Below are 9,329 nucleotides of genomic sequence, written 5' to 3'. Positions count from 1 at the left end.
CAGAATCGGGAGCGATGAACATCGGGAGAGGACTCCCGACAGGAAGTGTAGCACCATACAGCCGATCAAAAAGATGAAATACCTAGGAATTATCTTCACTACAGACGTTCGACGCACGGCGGCACTGAGCTACTGACATCTTCTGCAAACAATTCGTGTGAGTGTCCGAAGTCACAGGTTAATGGCACTGGATATGATACAACGGGTCACCTTTGCCAGCACTTATCTAGCTTCTCGCATCCCCCACCTGGCACAAGTTCTTCCTATGCTGGTGGTGTTGGCGCGCCGAATCCTGGCGGCATTAGGATATTTTGTGAGCACATGTCTGCTTTTTAAGTTCGGATACGAAACCCCCACCCTTCCTCGTAGTCATGAAGGTCTTGGACTAGTCCACGTACGCGACCGAGCAGTGACTATTTATGCAAGCACCATGATAAAGATGTGGACACGACACCAGACAAGTCTGACGGGCGCCATGGTAGACGAACTAGCTGCATCTTCTCGTTCGGCTCCGGTAGCGGTGTCTCACATCTCACCATCGCTTGCCCATATGTGAACCTTTTTTGTGGAACAGTTATGTACATATGGAACTACCGACTACCAGGACGGCAACGGCACGTGATATCTATCGCATCTTGACTCGACAACGGCCGAATAATGCTGTAGAACGCCGCCAACCAACAGTTACGTGGTCAGTGGTGTGGCGTACAGTGCATCACCCACACCTAGACACTGTGGTGTTAGGTGGTAAATGGGAAATACGTGTCTCGTTCCAGGTTGCATACAGCTCGTATGGCGGGCGAGCCACTGTGTCCGCAGTGAAATGTTATAGGCACAGAGGAACATCGCCTGACATGCAGGCTTTCGGCGGACGTATGGTGTTTGGTCCAAAAAATGATCGCCTTCCTCCTTCGGAAAGTGCCGCAAGCAATAGAACCACGGATACTACTTCTCCCAGATATGACCTATTATCCCCGAACAAAGACAAATGCAGTGACTTGATTCAAGGTTTGACAGTGCTTTATCTTTTCCGTGACGGCTGTAAGAATGTACTCGACTTTTGAGCCTTACTACAAGAACATCACTCACAACTTATGAGACATCCGAGATATCGATCATATTACGTTAATTTTTTAGGGAGTGCCTTGTTTGATCCCCGACCCAGTTTGGGTGTCCCGGGTAGGAGAATGTAATTATTGCCCATAAGTATCAGAACAAGAAAGTACCAGGACAGTGGAGAGGATCCACCACCACACGTGAAGACGTACCAGACACCAACGCGAGGTATGACGGGATTAGCGAGGTACGCACCCAAGAAGAGTGACGTGGTCCGTTATTGTTTTGTACTGAGAGAAGCAGGATATTTTTTTTTCACAGAGTGTCCATGAACAGCAGTGGTAGGATATTTTTTGAGACGGCAGAAGGTTAACTAACAAAAACACGGCCTGATACAGTACCTATTTTGATAGAGACAATTAGGGCAGTCTGTGCCATCCGCATAGCTGCACAGACAATCGATGTGGAATACAAATGACACTTTTCTTCAGGCTGTACTGTGAGAGGAGGATCAAATGGCATGGTCTTCACTTACCTATCCTTGCACTACCATATCTTTTGATACTTTCCAAAACCCATGACGGAACTGAAATTTGGAGCAAACACTATCTGCTGATCGAGCAGCAGTGTGACGAGACCATATGAAGCAACTTAAGTCGCCTCAAATGGTAGGATCAGTAGACAAGCACCCCACTTGGCAGAGGACGACATGTGATGGATGATAGAGGCAAGGAGAACACAGTGTGTTCTGCGAATTCTCAGAAACCTCACGGCAACAATCTAGAGAATGACCACGACATCCCCATTAACGTGATACCACCAAGATGAAGAGATGACAGTCCAATACATGCGCATGTGCATACCGATGAGCTAGCTCTATGACACCTGAACCCAACTGCGCGACAAATCCTCGGCCTCCCTAGGACTGAACCACATACCTCTCGCCGCATGCCAGCCTGGGTGGCCGAGCGGTTCTAGGCGCTACAGTCTGGAACCGCGCGACCGCTACGGTTGCAGGTTCGAATCTTGCCTTGGGCGTGGATATGTGTGATGTCCTTAGGTTAGTTAGGTTTAAGTAGTTCTAAGTTCTAGGGGACTGATGACCTCAGAGGTTAAGTACCATAGTGCTCAGAGCCATTTTGATCTCTCCGCAAACTTAGACAAAGACAATGCTTACAGCGTTCTGTAAGTGTCTGTCATCTGGAAACACGATTTCTGATATTTCTTTCTTTCCAGAAGTTGTAATTTTTCGTTACGTTTAACGCTTTGCTTATATTCGATGCTTGATACGTGTGTTTCCTTAAAATTACCCTCATGAAGAAAATGGCTCTGAGCGCTATGGGACTTAACATCTGAGGTCACATCAGTCCCCTAGAACTTAGAACTACTTAAACCTTATCAACCTAAGGACATCACACACATCCATGCCCGAGACAGGATTCGAACCTGCGACCGTAGCAGTCGCGCAGTTTCGGACTGGAGCGCCTAGAATCGCCCGACCACCGCGGCCGATTACCCTCATGAAGAGTATGAAGCAACATGGAAGATATACACATTTTAACAAGTAGACGTTTTAACCTTTTATGAGACGCTTTTGTAATTAAGTTGCCACATCTATACATTGTGTATAACTTAAACAAATACACTCAAAGTCACACATGTAAAAACCATAATTGAGGAATGTGCATTGGATTTTGCTTTTTTATTTTTCATTTTAGTTCTGATAAATAGGGAGTTACTTCTGCTTGTTTATTTTTGTTTAGTCTAAATATTTTGTTTGTTTTCATTTGTATGTATAAGTGTGTGTATTAAGCCTGCGACCTAAAAACGACGGAGAGGCTTCGTCCCGCAGTAGCCCTCAGTGGATCACAGCCAGCCGGCCGTGGTGACCTAGCGGTTCGCACGACTGCTTTGGTCGCAGGTTCGAATCCTGCCTCGGGCATGGATGTGTATCATGTCCTTAGGTTAGTTAGGTTTAAGTAGTTCTAAGTTCTAGGGGACTGATGACCGCAGATGTTGTCTCATAGTGCTCAGAGCCATTTGAACCATTTGGTTCACAGCCCCACAACAGACCACAGCAGTCAGCCCACCCCACCGCCGCCCCACACCGGACCTAGGGTTATTGTGCTGTTCGGTTCCCAGTGGATCCCAGTGGCAACGTCTCATACCAGACGAGTGTGACCCCAGATGTTTGCGTGGTAGAGTAATTATGGTTATGGACGTACCGTGAGACCGTGTTTGCGCCGCAATCGCCGACGTAGTGTAACTGAGGCGGAATATTGAGAACTAGCCCGCATTCACCGAGGCAAATGGAAAACCGCCTTAAAAACCATCCACAGGCTGGATGGCACACCGGAACTCGACACTCATTTGCTGGGCGGATTTGTGCAGGGGCCGGCACGCCTTCCTGCTCCGGGACCAGAGCGTTAGACCGCGCGGCTTGCCAAGGGGGTGGGGGGGGGGGGTATAGGCCCATTCATTTCCAAACGCACATGTAATGTTTTACATGCACAAGTATCATATTTCTTTTTCTCATGTATAAAATTCAGAAAATTTACCCTGTAGGTACTGGGTAAGACTTAAAACGACTGGGGCTTGCTGTGTGCGCTACAGAGTACGTAGGGCATTCCGATACATGTGTTATCCTAACTACTGTTGTGTTTAACAGATAAGGAAAAGCACTGAACCTCAAGTTTGGAAGACTGCCACTGCCACACCAGCGGCATGTTGTGTTGCACACTTCCTGATCAGGTGTTCCAGCTAAACGTTTTACTGCTATGGACATCCGCAAATAAGCTTCTATGGTGGAAGGAGATTCTTAAACATCAGTGACGTTCCTTGAGCCATTAGTAAGAGGAATTTTCTAGGGGGGATGCACTGCTCACAAACTTTCTAAAAGACACTTGCAATATCTGAAAATAATGGTTACTTGGTTTGGCCACTAGTTCAGCACCTAACCTAGCATTTTCAACTGTATTTGTGTCCCCACGCTAGAAAAGAGCGTGCCAGAGGCACTAAAAAGTAAGACACAGGCAATGGCTGGTGTATTATGACACAAAATTTTTTAGAAGCACGTTCCTGGAAGTGGCCATAATTTCACATGATTGGGGCAACCGCATTGTCCCTGCTTTGGTGAGAGTTCTGCGGCGTCAGCTTCAGTTTTTCATTGACGAGACTCAAACTGTAGCTTTTCTGGACTAGCAAATCCTAATTGAACCACGAAAAACGTGTACAGAACAGATGCACTCCGCACTTCTCCCACACTTTCAGCTCTACTGTTAGCTCACAGGCTTCAGGGTTAGCTCCCTATTGACATGATTCGGTCACGACGCTTGAGGTGGAGAATTTGCCCATTAATCCACTGGTTCAGACCTCATCCGAGGACGATGCAGCAACTGTGTAACTGTATATTACCTACTACACTACTCGAAAACCTATAGCAGTGTGCGGCCACGTTCTCGCGCTTTCTTTACCCATGTGCCTGGGCACTTAACATCAGTCAGTCTGTTTACGACTTTGACTGTCCTTATCACTAGACAGCAGGCGGTCTTCTATATCACTTTGAACGTGTGGCAGTAGTGCTTGTCTGTACTCACTATATACTCTTTTTCTTTGTCAGTCTTCTGCCTGGTTTGATGCGGGCTTCCACGAATTTCTTTCCTGTGCCAACCTTTCCATGTCAGAGTAGTACTTGCAACCTACGTCTCCAATTATTTTTTGGATGTATCCCACTATCTGTCTTCCTTTACCGGGGCACAAAAGAAAATCCGCAAAATTCGAATTAAACGATAGATAAGACGAATCTAAAGGCTGTAAATTCACCGAAATACTTAGACATTGCAATTGCGAATAATTTTAATTGGGACGATCACATAATAATGTTGTTAGGAAAGCAAAGCAAACACTGCGATTTATTGTGCAGAACACTTAGAAAATGTAACAGGTGTGCTAAAGAGACTGCTTGCACAACATTTGTCCCCCCTCTTCTGCAGTCTTGGTGTGCGGAGTGGGATCCTCATCAATATGATTGACAGAGGTCGTCGAAAAAGTTCAAAGAAGTGCTACTCGTTATATATTATTGCGAAATTTGTGTGTGTGTGTGTGTGTGTGTGAACTCCTAAGGGACCAAACTGCTAAGGCAATCGCTCCCTAGACTTACACACTACTTAAACTACCTTTAACTAACTCATGCTAAGAAGAACATACATACGCATGCCCGAGGGAGGACTTGAACCTCCTGCGGGAGGGGCCGCGCAATCCGTGACAGGGCGCCTCAAACCGCACCGCCACTCCACGTGGCTCTTGCCAAATAAGGAAGAGAGTACCACAGATATGAAACACGAATTCTGGTGGCAGAAACTAATGAAATTAGTTTCATCTACAGAGCGAGAAAATATTTTGCTAGCGCCTACCTGCATAGGGAAAAATGTTCATTGTAATAAAATCAGAGTAATCAAAGGTCGGACGGGAAGATGTAAGTTTTCGTTTTCCCACGCGCTGTTCGAGAGTGGAACGGTAGTGAAGTATGAAACACCCCCTTTTAAAATTCCTTTATTGGGTTTTGTGTAATTTACCAAAGCCGCCAAACAGTTAATTATTATGATTATACGACCGTGTGCTCAGTGGATGAAGGCTATCAGTTTTCCTGATGTGGTTTCGGGGGTATTTCAACCGAGTGCGGCTGTGTTGCAACTGAATAGTGGAATGATTGAAGGTTTGTCTATTATTAAGGACCACAAAGGTTGCAATGTACAAACTGTATTGTATCTTCTAAGAACACACAAATTCTGAGGCAGTTGCTACCTTCGCCTTACACATCTAATTACAGTTATATCTCTTATTGGTTGCTGATTTTAGGTATTTCGTCACACGCAATGATGATAGTCAACATCCACAACAACCCTCACTGCAATCCATGGTTGTTGCTGGCCAACGCGGTTGACGCGAAATTCGGCACTTGTCACTTTCTATTTCATGTCACTCCCAAATCGGTATTAATGAGGGTCAACCCCATGACGATCAGGGAGACGTGCTCACTCGTCATACTCCGGTGAATTTTACCGTTTACAACTCACTCGACCACCATTCTTGCCTGTCTCTCCCACACTACTGCTCCCTCGACATTCTCTAGTACTACTCCGCACTCGACACTCATCTCACTGCCTCCTGCAGCGCTTGAAAATCGACTCCTGTCTACTATCGACCTGGGCGTCAGATACTAGCATCTATGTCCGTGGGATCAAAGATCCCTTACATCCCTGCCTTAAAAACCTTCTTTGTAGCCACAGGCGAAAAAGAATAATAGGAAAATAACTTTCATATAGTATATATGAAAATGAGGAACATAAGTTCTGGTTCACATACTGTAAAGTTACATAATATCACAAAAAATACCCCATTGACTCCGGTAGCAACCTGCCCCTACAAAAAATATTATACAACATCAATCTATCTTAATTAACATAGCATGGTAAATATTTTTATAAACTTATCTTACATTCAATTACCAAAAATCCTCATTTACAAAGGTTTATTTGGGCTGTTAACTACATATTTGTTATTAGTTAATCTCTTATAACTAGCTACAGCAAAGACAAGAAAACAAACTAGTTGAATGCCAACTACCCCTTTGGTATGTCATCCTTTCAGTGGGGTTCCTGCCGTCCATACTACTATCACTCTAACTATAACTCACTTGGCCAGCACACATCAAACTTAAGGACGAAATTCACAACTTATTCATTTGAGTCTTTAACACAAGCAAAACTGAAGATGAGAACAATATAAACCATTTATATCTCGACTTATGCAATTATTTTACAGTTCCTCATACCTCTACAAACTCAATAATATTAAATGCTCCATTATACCACTAAATATGTCTCACATAACTATCTGCATCACTATAACTAATGTGGTCACCCAATGAAAAATTTTAAATTACTGATCCTTTCATTTTGCCAAGCATTATTGCCATTGCTAATGCTCAGATGAAAAATATAATATTTCCTATTATACTGACATTAATCCAAATCTGCTATATGGATATTTATTATTCATTACTCAGTGCCAGAATTCTGCTTCTAAAGCTTGATGTAAGTACAACCATACTTGACTTTGATGGCTAATTGGATACATGAACTACCGATTACTCATGCGTTACACTTTCTGTTTTATTCAGCATACTTCAGATAAACATGTATACCTACAAATAACTTTTAAACAGATGTTGCTCAAGTGCTAAATGACATACTTCAATACTTCAAACATCTCATACTCCATACACTTCAATACACGTAACTCCCTCAGCTTAACAGCATCTTCTACTGCAAATAAATATACATCTTCAAACTACATCAACCGTCCATATTCGCTGCAATAACTACATAAAAATACTACTCCAGGCTCCTTGGCCTCTCCATTCATCATATTTCACATCATTTATCTGAACAACTATCTCCTCATGTATTTGTTTCTTTATATGTTCATCTACTTACAAGCTGATACATTACTTCAACTCTCTTACAATTGCTTGACCTTTTTATGCCTCATAAAACAACTCTATAAGATTACACAAACCCTTGTTTGATCAATTAGCTTCCCACCATATTTTATAAACACCGGCTTTCTGATCTGGTTCTCATTTTATTACTTCTGGCACTAATAACTTTGTAATGTACTGACACTAAGCTGATTTTTGACTTATTGATTCTCTGACATCTCACATACTACATCAACAGTAATTACTTATTCTTATTTTAAGTCAACTATAAATTTGCTACATCATTCCTGACTGAATTACTGGATGACCACTACCAATCCTACTACACTTTCTTAACCTACGGATAGAGAAAGATGGTAGAGGAGTGAAACTTGAAATGAGAAATAAAGTCTCACCCAGCTGGGAGTGTACCAGTCGCCACTTGATATACTAGCAAAAGAATTGCTGGCTCCCTACACCTAACTTTCTTCAATTCGTACCTCATGATCCTTTTGTATATCTTCTCCCCTCTCATAATTCCTGTCATTATCATCTCCCCTATGATTGTGGTAAAACTGTCGACCATTGCCACGGTTCCTGTATCCATTACCCCCACCTCTACTTCTGTAATTCGGTGGGCCATTAAACTGACTTTGACGGTAATTATTTCCTCCTTGGTTCTGATCATGTATCTGATTGTTTTCCTGTGCACGAATAGTTTCTAATTGCTCCAATACTTCCATTAAAGTATCTTTATCTTTAATCAGGCTTCCAGCTAAGTTTTATTGCTTCCTACGACTTAACCTCCTTTTAACTGCTGATATCATTATGTCGTCATTCAATGGCTGCTCCAGTGTTTCATTCAACTCCCATAGATGCTCAGCAAATTCTCTCAAGGTGCCTCTCCAGGTATTAAGGGACTTGTGATGCAGTAAATCTTCAAGTGTTGCACTCTGGTGACTTTTGGACCAGTATTTCTTTAAAAACTCTTCCTCACATTGTCTGTAGCTGGTAACTTCTTCTTTCTTCCCAACTCCCCAGGTGAAAGCTTCACCTTCCATTCTGTCTATTGCGAACTGAATTTTATCCGCATCTCGTAAGTGTACTGGGAAAACTCCTCATAACCATTGGATGCAATGCCCCTTTGGGTTTATATTTTTGGCCCATGTGGGCCTGGGTTTACCTATTATCAGCATTTACTAGTGTAACGAAGTTTCCCTCCCCTACTGTTAAGGTGGCACTATTTATCTTCCTATCAATCGCTTTGGTTTTAGTTTCTAGCTGTTGGACTCCCTTATGTAGCTGTTTGATCTCATTTGTGACTATATGTTCCACAGCCTCCTCCAATTTCACTTGCTTGTTTCCCAATTTACCAATATTAACATGGCACTGCTGTTATATTTGTACCACATCTTGAACCTGTTGGTTCTGGTGTGCTTCCATTTCTTCTTTCCAATTCAGTTTTGACATCCTTCACATCTCCCTCAGCTTTTCCGATTATCTCTACTCTCATCATCTCTTCTCGGAGTCGATCTACCTTCACCTAAGGCTTTTCATCTCCCTCCTGAAGAGTTATTCTCATCTGTTCCTGGAATTCCTGCAGTCCTTTCCTTAAGCTTTCTTGTCTTTCTTGGAACATCTCTGCTATTGTTTTCTTGATTTCTTTGTTTTCTTTCTTGATTTCGTCATTTACTTTGGACATGTCTTCTATATGCTTGTTGATTTCTTGGAGCATCTTAAGTATTACTGACTGCAATTCTCCATCCTCTAGACTCAGTTCCTTTCTAATGGG

The sequence above is a fragment of the Schistocerca piceifrons genome, chromosome 2 (genome assembly GCF_021461385.2).
Source record: "Schistocerca piceifrons isolate TAMUIC-IGC-003096 chromosome 2, iqSchPice1.1, whole genome shotgun sequence".
Taxonomy (NCBI): Eukaryota; Metazoa; Arthropoda; class Insecta; order Orthoptera; family Acrididae; genus Schistocerca; species Schistocerca piceifrons.
This window is presented reverse-complemented; position numbering follows the sequence as displayed.